Source organism: Trichosurus vulpecula, chromosome 7 (assembly GCF_011100635.1).
Source record: "Trichosurus vulpecula isolate mTriVul1 chromosome 7, mTriVul1.pri, whole genome shotgun sequence".
NCBI classification, from domain to species: Eukaryota; Metazoa; Chordata; class Mammalia; order Diprotodontia; family Phalangeridae; genus Trichosurus; species Trichosurus vulpecula.
The window spans coordinates 188562099-188578771 of NC_050579.1; the positions used below are offsets into that span (position 1 = coordinate 188562099).

At 38.7% G+C, this 16673-nt stretch overlaps 1 long non-coding RNA gene across 1 annotated transcript; it reads right to left on the reverse strand.

Moving 5' to 3' along the window:
* Window positions 1–317: 317 nt before the first annotated feature.
* LOC118856115 lies at window positions 318–13975 on the reverse strand. Its single transcript, XR_005010831.1, has 3 exons — window positions 13938–13975; window positions 7757–7934; window positions 318–382 (listed from the first exon to the last, which is right to left on the reverse strand). It is a non-coding gene; the product is annotated as an uncharacterized LOC118856115 (long non-coding RNA).
* Window positions 13976–16673: the final 2698 nt, after the last annotated feature.

The following is a 16673-nucleotide window of genomic DNA, read 5'->3' on the forward strand; positions in this document are numbered from 1 at the left end:
ATGTAGACAATTCAACAAACAAGCCTTGGTAGCAAAACAAAACAAAACAAAAACCTTCAAAATGGAATAAGGACTTTCTGGTTCCTGGGTTAGGCAACAGAAGCCCTCTGGCCACATTAATACAAAACAAGGCAGCAAATACATGTCTCGCCACAATACCTGCCAGAAAATTTTCTTGGTTTTCCAAACTTATAGCAATTTCATCTTCCTGAATGATGCCTAGCACTGTTGGGTGTTGTGCAGAGAGAAAAGTCTTGTCATCTTTCTTGAAGGCTCCAGGCATGGCTGCTTTGGTCACTTGCAGACCCCAGGTTTCTCCTTCTGGATTTGGATTCATGGTTTTGGGAAGTTTGTTATCATGTTTTGAGTGCATGTGGTTTTTCTGAAAATATTAAGACAATCCTTTGTGATATCATTAAAATAATGAAAGTTTAGAAGTAAACAAAAATTCAAAAAGTTTGTTGCCAACTCATGTTTCTTACTTATCATTACGAGAAGCAGTAGCTGTGATTATTATTTTAAGACTACCAGCTTGGTCTAATTTTGTGAAACTTTATTTCAAATTTACATTACTTATTTAAAAAAACTTATAAAAAGAGAGATTTAGCATTAGAAGACCTCAGTTTGAATTTGGCTCTGCCACTTTTAAGCTGTGTAAACTTGGAGACAGATAACTTTCCTAAGCCTCTATTTCCTCTCCTGTAAAATGGGGCTAATAGTATTAGTCCTCTTCAGGGTGATAGTGAAGATGAAATGATAAAATATATATGAAATACTGTAACAACAATGTTACTAGCAGCTGATGTGGCTGTGTAAGGCCAATAACACTAGCACACAAGAGGGCTGCTAGCACAGGTTCTTTGATCTGCTTTTTTAAGGAAAGCAACTTAAAGGGGTTTACAATCTCACTTTAATCAAACGTACATTCACTTAGTTCAGGGGGAAAAATCAACACCTTGAACTTCAGAGCAAATATAAACAGAAATTACAAGCAGAAATTATATAAACAGAGCAAATAAACAAAAATCAACAGAGAGGCCTTCTAGCTGTCTGACTAAGACATTACATACATAGTTACCATAGCATCAACATCTGGGTTTTTCAAAGCCAGAGGCTCCGTAAGGGCTAGCCAGAGTCTCCACATTAACACTCTTCCAATGAGTGAACCCCCAAGCAAAACCTCTCCTCCTGCAGTTGTGAGAGTTCTCGATTCTTGATTCTCAGTTCTCCATTCTGAATTCAATGGCTGTCCTCTATGTATATATACACTTCTTCAGGGTCAAAGGGCATAAAAACCATGAGACTCAAACCCATGTGAACTAGGCCTTCCCTTGGCATAAGCAAATCATCAAAGACTCTCAATTCAATCAAAGATTCCTTAATGCTGAGAAGCACTCCAAAACAAAGACAACAAAAAGTCCACTTTGTTTGCCATTACAAATACTCTCTTCTTACATTATTATTCCCTGATTGACAAGGCATATTTAGTGTGCTTCCCATAGATACTCACATACTTAAAATTACTTTCAGATTCAGACACACATACGCACAGAGAAAGCATTGACTTTATTCCTTTAATCTGAACATCTTTTGGGAATTTGGGAGATCATAAACATTTAGGCAAAGTGGTCAAATAGTCTTTCAATGTTTTACATGCTGCTAGGTATAAAAAAGATTTTTGCTAATATTTTATAAACTGTTACTATATATGGCATATGAGAAAGCCAGTTCTTACTGGTTTCATCACCAGATTGCTTAAGAGCTAATTGGCAAAGCACATGAGCAAGAAAGTTTTTGAGCAGAAACTGTTTTCTTCAGCACACATCTATGACATTTTTGATAGCTAATTGTAACTGAGTATTCTGCACTATAGAACAGGCAGCCAGGTGGTGCAGCCCATAGAACACTGGGCTTAGAATCAGGAAGACCCATCTTCCTGAGTTCAAATCAAGCCTCAGGCGCTTACTAGTTGTGCAACCCTAGGCAAGCCACTTGACCCTGCTTGTCTCAGTTTCCTCATCTGTAAAAATGAACTGGAGAAGGAAATGGCAAACCTCTCCAGTATCTCTGCCAAAAAAGCCCCAAATAGGGTCGTGAAGAGATGGACACAACTGAAAGGACTGAGCAACAACTTCCTGACTCTAGGCCTAGTCTTCTACCCACTGTACCACCTAGCTGGATAAAACAAGATAATAGGTGTAAAGAGTTCCGCAAATCTTAAAGCATCATGATTATCTGCTATTATTTTTATTACATTTTGAATAGGGAAATATTAGTTATATCATTTTCAACTTTTAAAAGGGGTAAATTTCTCAGATGATGTAATGTTTGAATATTTAAAGTTTTAAAACTTTTTAGTTATTCCTATTTATTTTCTTCTATAGTATATGCGTATTATATATGCATAATGGACACATCTATATCTCTATTTATGTATCTATGTATCTGTGTATCTATCTACATACACTAAAGTTATGCTGTTCCCTTTACAAAATTTTCCCTGTTAAGAAGTAAAGAAAGCCTAGATCAGGGGTGGGGAACCTGTGGCCTCCAGGCCACATGTGGCCCCAAGACCACATGTGGCCCTCAAGATCCTCAAGTGTAGCCCTTTGACTGAATCCAAACCTCACAGAACAAATCCCCTTAAATTATATTTTTTCCTTCCATAGAAAAGATGAAAAAAAAGTCTTCCTGTTAGAGTCCTAAGCAGAAAGCAGGAATGTTAGTTATTGTCATAGCTGATAAAAGAGAAAGAGCTCTGAACACATCATCCATTTCAAAGATTAGCAAGAACACTAAAGTACCTTCTACTCTACTTGGTTTGTTAGCTATAATTGGTTGGTTGTTGTCCTTCATTCTTGAAGAGGACCAAAATGATGTCACTATGCTGGAGTCAAGATTCAGTGTATCTGATTGTGCCTGATCCAGTCAGTCTGAGCTTGGAATGCTCTACCACAGATTGGGCACAAATAGTCCATGTGAACATTTGGGGTGGACACTCCAAAGCTGCACATCCTATGTTTCCTTTGAGCTGTTTCAATTCTGCTTTGCTCATAGAGAGCAGCACCGTCTCTGATGTGGGCACGCCATGCTGAGCCATCCTGTGCCAATATCTTCCATGTGACACAATCAATTCCAAAGTTTTTAAGAGAGGTCTTGAGTATCCTTGTATTGCTGTTTCTGACCACCATGTGAATGCATGCCCTGTTTGAGCTCTCCATAAAATAGTCTTTTTGGCAAGTGTACGTTTTACATTTGAACAATGTGGCCAGACCACAGGAGTTGCGCTCTCTAATCATACCTATGAAATGGTGATTTAAATCTATAACTTAATTTTTTTTAAATTTAGAAACAGAGGTGTTTCTTAGAAATCTTTTCTTGGAAATGAGACTTTAGTGAATTCAAGATCTAGAATTGTTACCTTTTCCTAGCTATGTCAGTAAAATCAAATGTTCATTTTCACTAAGGGCCTTGGTGAAATGAAGAGCACACTCCATAAAATAGAAAGTACATTTATTTATTTTAGAACCTCTTAACTCCAAACAGGCTACTTCTTGTAACCTACCCAGACATCAGAAAAGGAATTCAGGTTTTGACTTTGTCGGATGGTGAAGTGAGAACAGATTAGCTGTAATAATTATAATAACAGCAACAGCAACAACCACCCTACAAGTAGGTGTTATTAATATTATCTCCATTTTATAGATGAGAAAATTGAGTCTGACAGAAGTTAAGTGACTTGTTCAGAGCAAAAAAAAAAGCCTAGCAAATTCTCACCTGGTTGCACTACTTTAAGACTTCTCTGCCTTGCCCCAGGAAACCCTTTATTGGGAAAATCTCATTATCTTGCAAGATCCCATTTGCCCTGGTACTCCAGTACTTCAGTACTACCCTTTCCTCCACCGCCCCACCTTCTCCCCCGCCCAGACACACACATACCTGGTTGGAGTGTGGGGCCCTGAACTCTTAAGCCCTTCATTATTTAAGGAGGGAGTTCAGCTCAGAACATCTCATTTCTCAACTGACTGTACTCCTTTGGGACTTCTGACTTCTTTACCAAGCCCTTCTGTTGAATACCACTCCCCTTCCCACCCCACCCAATCATCTTCTTCTTGAGTTTTGCCTTCCTCCATTAGATTGTAAACCCTTTGAGGGCAGAAATTATCTTTCTTTTATTCATATTAGTATTCCTGGCACTTAGCATACTAGGCGCACACTAGGCACTTAATAAATGTTTATTGACTATTGACTAATTACCTGTGCCAATATTTAAACTCAGGTCTTCCTGGCTCCAAATCCAGTGCTCCTTCCACTATGATACCTAATAATAGACGGATAACCTGGGTCAGGGGTGGGGAACCTACGGAGGCCACATGTGGCCTCTAGGTCCTCAAGTGCAGCCCTTTGACTGAATCCTAGATTGGCTGCAGGTTCCCCACTCCTTACCTGGGCCATCAAAACTTCCTGGGTCAAATGGATTAAGAGATTCTGATCAATCCATGGTAATTCTCCCCACTAGAATATAGATGGGTAAAAAACAAAAACAAAAATAAAAACATCTCTGACCTATCTGAGAAGTTAATAATAGGGAACAACATAATTTGGTTGCTGAGGGGAAGTAGGGCAGAGTTCACTAGTTCTACCAGTTCTGCCTAACCCCTTTCGGTCTAGCTCTTGTGTTGATTTGCATGGCAACAAGGGGTGGGGTGGGGTGGATGGACATGGAAAAGAATCTCCTTACCCCAACTCTACGCAGCTTCATTGTAGTTGCACTAAGCATAATTCTCAGGATGATTTGAGGAAGACTCAGACTTAGGACTCAGGGGTGTGAAAAAAAATCCAGACCTTAACTGAGTTGAGAGTTTGTCTTGAGGGAGTCAGAGGAACAGTAAGGGGAAAAAAAAAACCTTCAAAAGATAGACCATCTAAGCCCCAGAAAGTCTTTTGGTTTTCTTGTATGTCTAGATGGGTAAGGCTATGATGGGCTCTGGGGTTATAGCTAAGATATTTGAGAGAATTTGCTCAAGAGTCAGAGTACTCAGGTTCAAGTCGTCCCAGTGACTCTTACTGTGTGTGATCATGGATAAGTCACTTCGCCTCCTTGGTCCTCAGTTTCCTTATCTATAAAATGGATTTGATGGTGTTTGAGGTCTAAGTTTAGATCAATGATTCTATGACTATTGAAGGAAAATAACATATATATATATATACATATACATAAATATATACATATATACAAATATGTGTATGTGTATGTGTATATGTATGAAACAGCCATAATTCACTGAGAGAGCAGAAGGGTAGCACAGTGCAGGCAAAGGACCCAAAGAAACCACGTAATAGATAAAGATGTGTAGAAAGCAACAGCAGCTCAGTGGAGATGTCCAGCAGAGAGGACAGAGCAACAGAGCACCCCAGCCCAGCTAAGAAAGCAACTTGCCTGATGATATCAGCTCTAGAATATCCCCAGTTCCCCACCTGTAAGCTTCTCTACGTGCGTTCCCCAGTCAACTATATTCCCTGAGCATATCTCCTTTCCTACTGTTGGTATGGTTTCAGTCCTGGCCAACTCTCCATGACCCCATTTGGGGTTTTCTTGGCAAAAGTACTGCAGTGGTTTGCCATTTCCTTCTCCAGCTCATTTTACAGATGAGGAAACTGAGGCAGACAGATTAAGTGACTTGCCCAGGGTCACAACCTAGTAAGTGTCTGAGGCTCGATTTGAACTCAGGAGGATGAGTCTTCTCTATCCATTATGCCACCTAACAGTTCCATGGTAACCCATGGGAGAGTGTATTCTTTTGTGTTATGGGGTGGGGAGGGTCATTCTTGTTTCTAAACCTTGGCCTGTCTGTCTCCACACCTTCAATGCCTTTTTATTTATAACATAAGTACTAATCAAGGCTATGTGTAGAGTCAACTTCAGGGACCCTTCTCCTACCTCCCTCTTTTTGTTTTATGTAGAAATGAAGAAGAAAGAAGCATGGCATTGGGAGGGTGCTGGTGCTGTCTGTTTTCTAGAGAGTGTGGTAAGGGCTCTCACCTTGCTGGGATTTTCGGATTTGAGGGAAGTGTGACAATTTAGTGGAGGAAAATTTTTAGATAATTTTGTTTCTTTTGTATTGGATGATATGCTTTAGAAAAAACAAAACTGCGTATGTGCGTGTGTGTGTGTTTGTGTGGGCGTGTGTGTGTATGTGTGTGCATGCATGCAAATATGGATGAACAAACTCACATTTAGTTTGAACTTTATAAACTACAGCAGATTTATCATCCTGCCTAGTTAAAAAAGTCAGATCTTCCTCCCCCATAGAGATTAAAGTAAGTAAAACAAATAAAATCAACATTCTTTTCTAGACATTTGGAACAAAGCAGGATCATTCTTTCCTTCTTCCATTTCAAACATGAATAACTCAACTTAGGAATTTAATATAATTTTAAAAAAATCTAAAGTATCCACTCAAGCCAACAGGGACAAAGCCTGCAGAATCTCAATTTGAAGGAGGGAACCCTCTTGATGGAACTAAGGCAACTTTGGATAAAAGAATAAGCATTCTCTGGAGCACAAATCAGTCTTTGGACAAAATGATACTTATCCTTTTATTTCTGAGTTGATGAGAACTTCTCTATTGCACATATGCCTTGGAAGTTAGATTGAAACTCCATTGCTCGCCAAATTTCTGCCTTTCTGAGGCAAGCTTTTAATGGTTGAGCTGTGGGGAACACCTTTATTAAGCTGACTCTAAGAGGGAAGTTGGAAAATCTGTAAGAAGGCCTTTGGCACTACACAGAGCGGAGCCAATGGGATAGTTATTTTAGCACGACTGCCCACATGAGTCATATGACTGTAGCTTTGGCAGGTATGGTCTGGTGACAGGACCAGGGGTGTTGACCAGAGAATGTGAGTGGGCTGTTTCAGAATGGTCTGTGGTGTCTAGACAGGACTGCAAGATGCCTTCCTCACCGAATTCCCCTTGGGAAAGGGGCTGAAGACTGATTCCCAGTTTTCTTACTTGTGTGCCCATGTTAGACACTGACAAAATACCCTGGCAAGGGTAGCTACCAAATCCAGGATCTCAGGAAGGAAACATCTCAACATTTGAAAAATAACTCCCAGAGTGAAAGAGTAGAGTAAGACATAACACTGGTATCTTGAATCATTATTTTACTCATATCTTGTCATTTAGCTTTTTCTGGGTCTTAGTCTCTTCTCCCAACTAGATTGTGAGTAAGGACCAGGTCTTGTACTTCCCTGAAAAGTTTATAGTATTTTGAGCTGGACCCCATCAGACAGCATGTATAGTCCAACTTTCTCCTTTTAAAAATAAGGCCAAGCAAGAGGAAGGAACTTGCTGAAGGTAATACAGGTGGTCTAGGGCAGAGCTGGGGTTCAAACCCAAGCCTTCCCACTCCAAACCCGCTAAACATTGTCATCCTCCATAATGGTTAGCGTAAGATTTTTTTACACAAAGTAGATACCGAATAAATGTTTGATAAGTACATGAATTACTAGAAAAATCTTCTGTGTTATGAAAGATGTTACAAAGTCTATGCTTAGAAAGCAAAATATTAAAATTTGACTCCTCCGCATCATCTGTCTTCACCATTATCATCATCTACTTAAACATTTAACAAGCCCCCATATTTATTTTGTGAGCAACATAGCTATTCAATTCTAGGGAAGCGTTAAGAAAAGAAATATTTCGAGAAGACTGATTGGATAGGTTTGTTCTCAGTGAAATTCATTTTACAATACCTTTAGGCTTTTATGCTCCTTCTGAGACTTCACTAGTTTCTTCAGCAGCAAGCTATAGGATGCCATGATGGAAGATGGCTTGTTGTTTATCAGCACACTGATAATTTCTGAGAGACCAGATTCCATGGTGTTTGCCATGTAGTTCAGAACCGTGGAGTTAAGGTCCTCAGGATGGAGCCTAAAAATGCCAGGACAAGTATTTCGTGAGAGTGTTGGACCCAGTTATATGAATGTCCAGGCTATGTTGACGTATTTGAATGGAGCAGATACCAGACTTGATATGTAGTTATGAAAATTTCATCTGGGAAAATTACTTTCCTTAGGCATATGAAAATTTTACAAAAATAAGATGACAGCATTACATGAGGCAACATGGTCTGCCAATAGTCACCAGTCTTATGTTAGAAGGTAGGCATTAAAATAATGCATCTGGTCAACAAAAGCATCCCCTTTTGAATAATTTCTGCTGCCTGTGAATCAATTCTGCCATTACTCATTCTACCACTAAACACATTGGATGGATAGATGGGTAATCTTGGGGTCTACGTAGTCTCAATGGCAACAGAGGCACGAAAATCTTGAGAGGCTATCTATGTTTGGGTTAGTGACAAGGGAGAAATGTGACAAGTGATTTTTTTCAACGAGAAAATCCTTGCTTATTGAGAAGAAACAAAGAGTGGATATAAGTGGATTTTTCACTGGATGGAAAAGTATAAATAGTGGTTTCTTCTAGGGATAAGTGCTAAGACTGACATCACTGGGAATTTTTTTTTAATAAATGACTTGGAGGCAAAGTACATAGAAAAAATGCCTTTTGGGCAAAGGAATATCAAGCTGACAGTTATAACTTGCAGGGAGAGATTTGGAAGTGAAGAACATAGCAGAAAAAGGACTGATAAACTACAGTGTGGGCTGCTGTAAGACAATTCATATTAGGAAAAAGAATTCAAATAATACTAATTAGGCTGATGAGTGTGAAGTTAGAGAAAGGACTGAGAAACAATTATATAAAGTACTCCCTAAAGTCACTGGCTCAGTATGCTGCTATGGCTGTAACTGCCTTGAAATAGAAATAAAATTGATGACTGATTCGAGGTTGAACATTGAAATGAAACAGAAAGCATTACATGAGTTTCCTTTAAGTCAACAGTGCAACTCCCTGTGCTTGGATTCCTGTATTGCAGTTCTGATTGCTACACCAACAAAGATACATAGAACTGAAGAAGGTTCAACACCTAAAATAATGATGGGAACAAGGATCATGTCATAGGAGGAGAAAGGAAAAAAGGAATAAGGAGCATTAGCCTGGAATGATGAAGATGTGATATAATCAAAGTATAAAATTACAAAGAGCAGTAGTTCTCCAAGTGTGGTCCATGGACCCCTGAGAGTCACTGAGACCTGTTCAGAAGGTCTATGAGGTCAAAACAATTTTCATAATACTCCTAAGAGGTTATTTGTTTATTAAAATAATCTTTCCTTTTCCAACTACATATCTGTGTTAGTTCCTATTTTCTTCATATACTTAAACCAAAACAATATATTGCAACACATTGAATGTAGAAGTATATTTAAGCAGATTTATGATATATAGACTCACGTGGTTGCTTACTGTTGCTAGAGCATTCTTCTTTCCTCATTGACTCCTTATATCATTCCCTGTAGCCATTGTTCCAAACCCTTTCTTCTCTTGTCTTCAGTACTGATCCTTAATCCTGAGCCCCAATCCATCTGTCCATCTATCCATCCATCCATCCATCCATCCATCCATAAGCATTTGTTAAGGATCTGCTAGGTGCAAGGTACTGTGCTAGCTGCTGGGGATTCACAGACTAAAATGAAATGGTCCCTGCTGTTGAGGAGCTTACATTTTATCAGAGGAAAGGATACATACATGTATAAGTGTTTACAAAGTTAGCAATGTAATTTTGTGGGATGAGACCTGGGGATCTGGGGGAACAGGAAAGGCCTCATTTGGGAGGTGAAACCTATATGGGCTGAACTTTGAAGGAAACTAGGGAGTCTATGAACTGGAGATGAGGATGGAGTGATTTCCAAGCATGGGGAACAGGCTGTGTGCAAAGGCATAGAAATGGGAGATAGGATATTGTGTGTGAAGAACAGCAAGCGGACTAGAACAGCTGTATGGTAGAATATGTGAAGAAAAATAATGGGGGCAGGGGGAGAGACAGAAGAAACTTGGAAAGGTAAGTTGGAAGCAAGATATAATGGGCATTAAATGCCAAAAGGAACTTACATTGGATATTACGAACAATAGGGAGTTTGTTCAGAATTTGGAGAAGGATATAAAATTCGAGTGTATTGGGCTGAGGAGTGACATGATTGTTTGTTTTATCAATATCTCTTTGGCAGATATCTGGAGAATAGATAATTATAGCAGATGACGGAACATTCTACTTCCATGAGAATGTAGGGAAATCCCTTAGTCTTCCACCTCAATTCCTTAAAAAAGTTTTCAATATTATCTACTTTCTTCTCCTTCCTTTTAGTCACACAAGGTATCTCTATACCTTTTTAAGACTCATCCCTTTGCCAACACTCATCATGCCATTCTCTCCAGTCTCTTCCAAGACTTAGTCTGGGGCATCATTTCCCTGTATTCCTTATGTATCTTTAATTTTTTCCTCAAACTCCATCAGTACAACCAAAATATTTCAATAGGTTGAAAACCGTGCTTACTATCTTTCCTCCCAAACCTGAAACTCACATTTCCTTACAAATGTTTTCAGGTTTCCCCAGTCCCAATAATTCTTCTCTCAAGCCTTGTCATTCATTCAGCTATTGATTCTACACTTCATTGCTAAACTTATTGAAAACATTTTCTACACCTCATGCTTCGACCTGTCCCCCATTTGTTTATCAGTTATCAGCATATTATACATAAAGATTTGAAGAGTAAAATTTGGGGTAAATAAAAAGTATTACTTCACCTTTTGGGTAATACACTTATGGAATCCATTACCTCAAAAACTGGCACAGATGGAACATATAAATAGCTTCAAAAATGGTTCAGATACATTCATGGATGACAGGTCCTTAATAGGTTACTAAGGCAAATTAGAGTATTTGAGTGAATGGCCTTAACTTTTGAGGTTGATGTCAAGAAAGACAATCATGTCTTTCCTTAACATGTCCCTTGGTGCCACTTTCGGAGACCAAATGTTGAGCTGGATAGCTTGACACAGAATGTTTTATATATTTTAAATGCACTAGGGGAGCTTTATACAAAACAAAACTGTGGGAAATTATTTTGAGAATATGAAAAATCCTTTTATAAAATGGATAAATTCCAACCCTCTCCTGATTTTTCTGTTCTGTAAGTTTTTATTTTTGGCATGTAGGTTTATTTTCAAATGATTACTTTCTTAGTAAAAACTAGGAATCTATGCTGGGAATTTATAATTGAGACTCTATAGGTAGCTAAAGGGCACATACTACTAACACCTATCATTTACATGTTACTCTAAGGCTTACAAAGTGCTTTACCTATAATTTCCCATTTGATTATCACTACAATCTTGTGAGTTAAGTGCTATTATTACACAAATGAGGAGATCGAGACGCAAAAATTAAGTGGCTTGCTCCAGGTCATGCAGTTAGTAAGGATCTTGATATCAGGTCTTCCTGACTCCCTGTCCAATGCTGTACCCCCTGAGCCACTGAACTCCTTCTAGCTACCCAACTTCCAAGTTTAACATCCCATCCACCTGGGGTTGAGACGTGGGTCATAGTGATAATGTAGGGGCAGTGGAAGTAGCATTGAATCTGAAGCAAAAAAGAACTGTGTTTGAATATTGGTTTTGCTGCTTTTTACCTGTGTGACCTTGAGTAAGTCACTTCATTAGGCCTCATTTTTCTCATTTGTAAGATGAAGGGTTTGGAGTCATTTAATAAATGTTTGTTTTGTCTATCAATTGATAAACATTTTTATGCACCTAGCATGTACCAAGCACTGTGCTAAGTATTGGGGATACAAAAAAAGGCAAAAGATTTGCTTTGCCCTCATGAAGCTTACAATCTAATGTAATTATTGACTGACTTTTAAAAAGGGCTAATGTCCTTGCAAAATATGGTGCCCATAACTGAATAAAATAATACAGATAGGATCTGACCAGGGTGAAGTACAGTAGGATTATCATCTAGTTTGATTTGTCTAAAGCTGGGAGACGGATATAGATGGCATAGTGGTTACAGTGCAGAGTTTGGAATCAGGAAGATCTGAGTTCAGATCCTGACTTAGACACTTGTAGTTTGTGATCCTTGGCATTTAACCACCCTGGGCCTCATCTATAAAATGAGGGAGTTGGATTCAATGACTTTCAAGGTCTATTCTAGCTCTAAAGATATGACCTCATGGGCCCCTGTTTCCTTTTTTGAAATATGGGGTAGGGGGGTTTCAACAAGATAACCTCTAAAGTTTCTTTCAATTCTAAAAGCTGTCAACCAAATTTCATAAGATCCCTTCTTGCCTGGTGGTACTCCACTGCCACTTGCTTCTCTCCATATACCTGTGTCTTTGTAAAGAACCTTTCCAATGATGAACAACTTTTTATGTGGAAAAACACTGGAACCAAAAAAGGCTGAGCTCATTTTCAGACTTGTGCAGCAACTTACTCATACCTCAGATCTCATAGCACCTTAATGTACGAGACAAGTCCCCAACTTAAAAAAAATGAGTTGTTGGAAAAGTTCATTTGTAACTTGGTTGTTTGGAAATTGGGACACAGAGACTCACAGAAGTGATATAATGATAGAATTTAGGTCCCTAAGCCACCCTACAAAAGTTTATTTAACCTCATCATAGCTGAATTTGGCACCAGAGGCACCAGAGTGGAGAGAGGAGATAAAGCCTTGAATTAAAGGTGACAGGTATTTTAAGTCCATATTGGCCCCCCACACCTTTAAATCATGCTAATTTGGTGATTCCCCCAAGGGAGAACTAAAAAAAAAATAACCCAACAAAATTTTCTGGCTGATTATGCTTAGGATGGCAATTTTGTGAGTTTTAGAATGAAAAAAAATATAAAACCAGAAAACTTTTGCTCCGCCCTGCTTCATATCCAGCATTATGCTGATTGTTTAGCGATCAACAATATGAAAAAAGTATAATTCACACTTTTAAGTTTACTTCACATTACTAACTTTTCCCCTTTACTTTCTTAAGTCTAGACAATCAACAAAGCAATAAATCAAACCCTGAATTACAAGTCAGTGCTTGCTGATTTCCAAGATATAAATGCTTACACTAAATTAAGAATCAGCTCTCTTAAGCTGGTTCAAGCTGGCTCCAGCACAGCCCTACCATATTAGAAGTCTAACTATTCTTATGCAATATTTTTGGGAAAACCAATGATTTTATGGAATGAAGAAATGCTGAAGATGAAGTCTCCCTGGGGCAGGGGGATAGATACCATCATGTTCTAGATTGGATTATTGAAATTTTCAATGAGAAACTGGATTCAAATTCTTCCTCTAACTTATTATCTGTATGACCATGGATAAGTCATTTAGACTCTCTGACCTTCAGTTTCTTCATTGTGTAAATCAAGGATTATAATCTCAATAGTACCTACCTCACAAGGTTGTTCCCAGGATCAAATGAGATAACATTAGTAAAGCATTTTCTAAACCTTGAAGTGTTAGCTATTATTATGGTGGCTGGTTTATAATTTTCTCAATCTGTCAGAATTACAGGTTCAGATGGGAGGGGCTCTATTACTTTTTTCTTTTCTTCTATAAATTAAAAAAACACTGTTGAATCCCCTCAATCTTTAGAGCATAGATTCAAAGCTGGGAGAAATCTTTCAGGTCATTTAGCCCAACCCTTGCATTTTGGAGGTTGGGAATATGAAACACAGAGAGTCTTGGTGAACTTATCCCTTGGTCACACAAGCATTAAGTGGCAAAGCCTTCCAGAACTTGACGACCACATGATGTAAGCAAATTCAAGAAATTCATCCATCCATTTCAACATCTTTTCTGTGCTTCCAGATCAAGTCTGGAATGCGTCCTGGTTTCATAGAGGTGGCCATGGAATTTTATTAAGTGTTGACATACCAGGATTGACGAAGGCACATCCCAGTGGTATGGAGGCCTCAAAAGGAAGCTGGGCATACAACAGAGTTAATAAGGAATGGGAGAGGTGTGAGAAATTAATTACCTGTTCTTATATGTAATAGAACTTAGTGGTTTCCTGTTCCATCCTTCATTCAGCCATTTGTCTTTCATTGCTTCTTTAATGGCAGGCCGCTTGGCTGGGTCAGGCTCCAGTAAGGAGTGCATAAAATGCACAGCTCCTGGAATGCAATTCAGATGAAGTGTTTGGGGATGAAAAACCCCCACAGTTTGGGGGTATTAACCCAGTGAACCACAGACTCTCTTGTTGGCTAGTTTTTTCTGTTGAAACAACTAATGATCTGACTGTAAGCTAGTTTCCTCAGTTTGACTACCAAAGTCAGTGGCTTCAATGGCAACCTAGGCATCTCAAGTGATGCTTCAGGAACTTTAAAATGTCCAGATGTCTTTTACAAAATATATTTTGTGGCTAAGTGTGTGTGTGTGTGTGTGTGTGTGTGTGTGTGTGTGTGTGTGTGTGTGTGTGGAGCAGGAGGAGGTGGATAAAGAAGAGATTTAATATGTTCAGTTGATTTATTATAAAAATCTGGCACTGTGAACAATGCCTAAAAGGTGTGGAAGAGTATTTATTCAACTGCTAACATTTCTTTTTTCCCTAATCTCATTATCTCCTCTCACCTCTTGGGATCTCTAACTTCCTTCCAGGTTCAGCTCAGACCACCTCCTACACAAGCACAGCCTTTCCTGATATCCTCAGTTGTTAGTACTTCCCCCACCCCCAATTAATTTTTATCTATTTATCTCTATGGATATTGTTTTCCTCCAGCAGACTGTAAGATTTTTGAGGGTAGGGGATGCCCTCCTATTTAGTTTTCGTCTCTTCGTACCCAATACCTGTCATACATTAAATGTTTAGCAAATTCTTATGGAAGGGAATTATTCATGTTAGTGTTTCCCACATGTCTTGCCCATAAGAAGCCATCAAAAATGTTTATTGAATTGAGAATACTATAATAGAAATAAGGAGTTATATACTTTCTCTTTCCAGTTAATTTTATGGAATCTGAAGATAGAGAAGTCCCCAAAGCACCTCAAAATTTTGGGCCCCAATACATAGTTATTCTTTCTCCCCTGGCAACAAGAACCAATGATCTATATTGGAAATATGCTATATTCCCAAATGGTTGCCATACATTGAGCCCTAATTTACAAACTGGTAAATACCAATTAGTTAATTACCAGAAGAGACGTCATCTGGAACAGAGCTGATTTCCCCATTCACCATCTTCTGATGAAGCTGCTTGATGTTGAATGGTTCCACCGTAAATGGCAATGTGCCAGTGAGCATAGCAAACATACTAACCCCTCTGTCAAGAGAATGACCATCAAAGCTGAAAAGTTTAGAAATCAATCTTTAAAAAAATGCTTCTTATAAGAGAGAATTTATGGGCTCTTAATTGTCACAGATTAAGCACTTTTCTAGGAGGTTGATTCAGTCTACTATAGAGTGAAAAGAAGGATGGGACAAAGGATAAATTTCTATAGGAGCCCCACAGAACCTATGAATGGCTCCCCAGGACTGTAATATTGGTGGCCCTGACTCTTCCCTTATGTACTTTTATAGGAGGGTATAAGGTGTACACCTTTAAAAAATTGGTAAAAATATCCTGGATGCAAATTTGAATGTTGGTCATAAATTCCAAATGGATTTGGTTCTATTTGCTTATAAATTTATGTTGTCTTTGTGCATTTTGAAACTCATTGGTTCTAAACAAATCCCAAGATAATTATGGAAATAAGAGTTCTCCAAGGCCATAAATATGTTTTCATTGTGGTATGTAGGCTGTTAGGAAGACTTGGAAAGGCATTTTAGCATATTTCTGGGCTCCCAGCCCACCTTTTCACTATGGCTAACCTCCTATCCAAAAAGTACATTAAATATATCACCATAGGATGATATAGCAGGATATATATAGGATAGTAGCATGGGATAGTGGATATAAGGCTGGCTTGGAGTCAAGTCAGGGAGACCTGGGTTTGAATCCCATGTCTGATATTTTCAAATTATGTGACTTTGGCCAAGTTACTCATCCTTTCTCAGCTTCAGTTTCCTTATCTGTTAAACGGAGATTATAAATAGAGGATTAAATGGGGATTAAATAAAGTAAGGATGAAATAAGATAATGTATTTAAAATACTATATAGATGCCAGGTATCACCACCACCACCACCGCCACCACTGCCATCATTGCAGCTAGATGGTGTAGTGGATCTCGCACTGGGCTTGGAATCAAGAATCCTCATCTTCCTGAGTTCAAATCTGGCCTCAGACTCTTACTAGCTATGTGACCCTGGGCGAGTCACTTACCTCTGTTTGCCTGCAAAATGAGCTGGAGAAGGAAATGGCAAGCCACTCCAGTATCTTTGCCAAGAAAACCCCAAAATGGGGTCATGGAGAGTTGGACAGTACTGACCAACAACTATCATTATTATCAAATAATGCCCAATTTAACTTCTTTTAATTGCTTAACTAAAGGTAGAATTTTCAGATCCTGTATCAGTCTCTATTAGAATCTCAGATTTCCTGCTGACATACTTATACTGATAACAGAAACTGATATTAAGTGAGACCCAAGTTTGTATATAAATTAATTGCTTTGGTTCTAGCATCTTGCTTTATCTTATTTTCCCCCATATATTTAGAACGGCCTTTCTAATGAGCACTCTCTAGTAGGATTTATGTGGTACATGTGTGTGTGCGCCCAAGCAATCAAGCAATCAAGGTCTCTTAAGCATCTATGTGCCAGGCACTGGGCCAAGT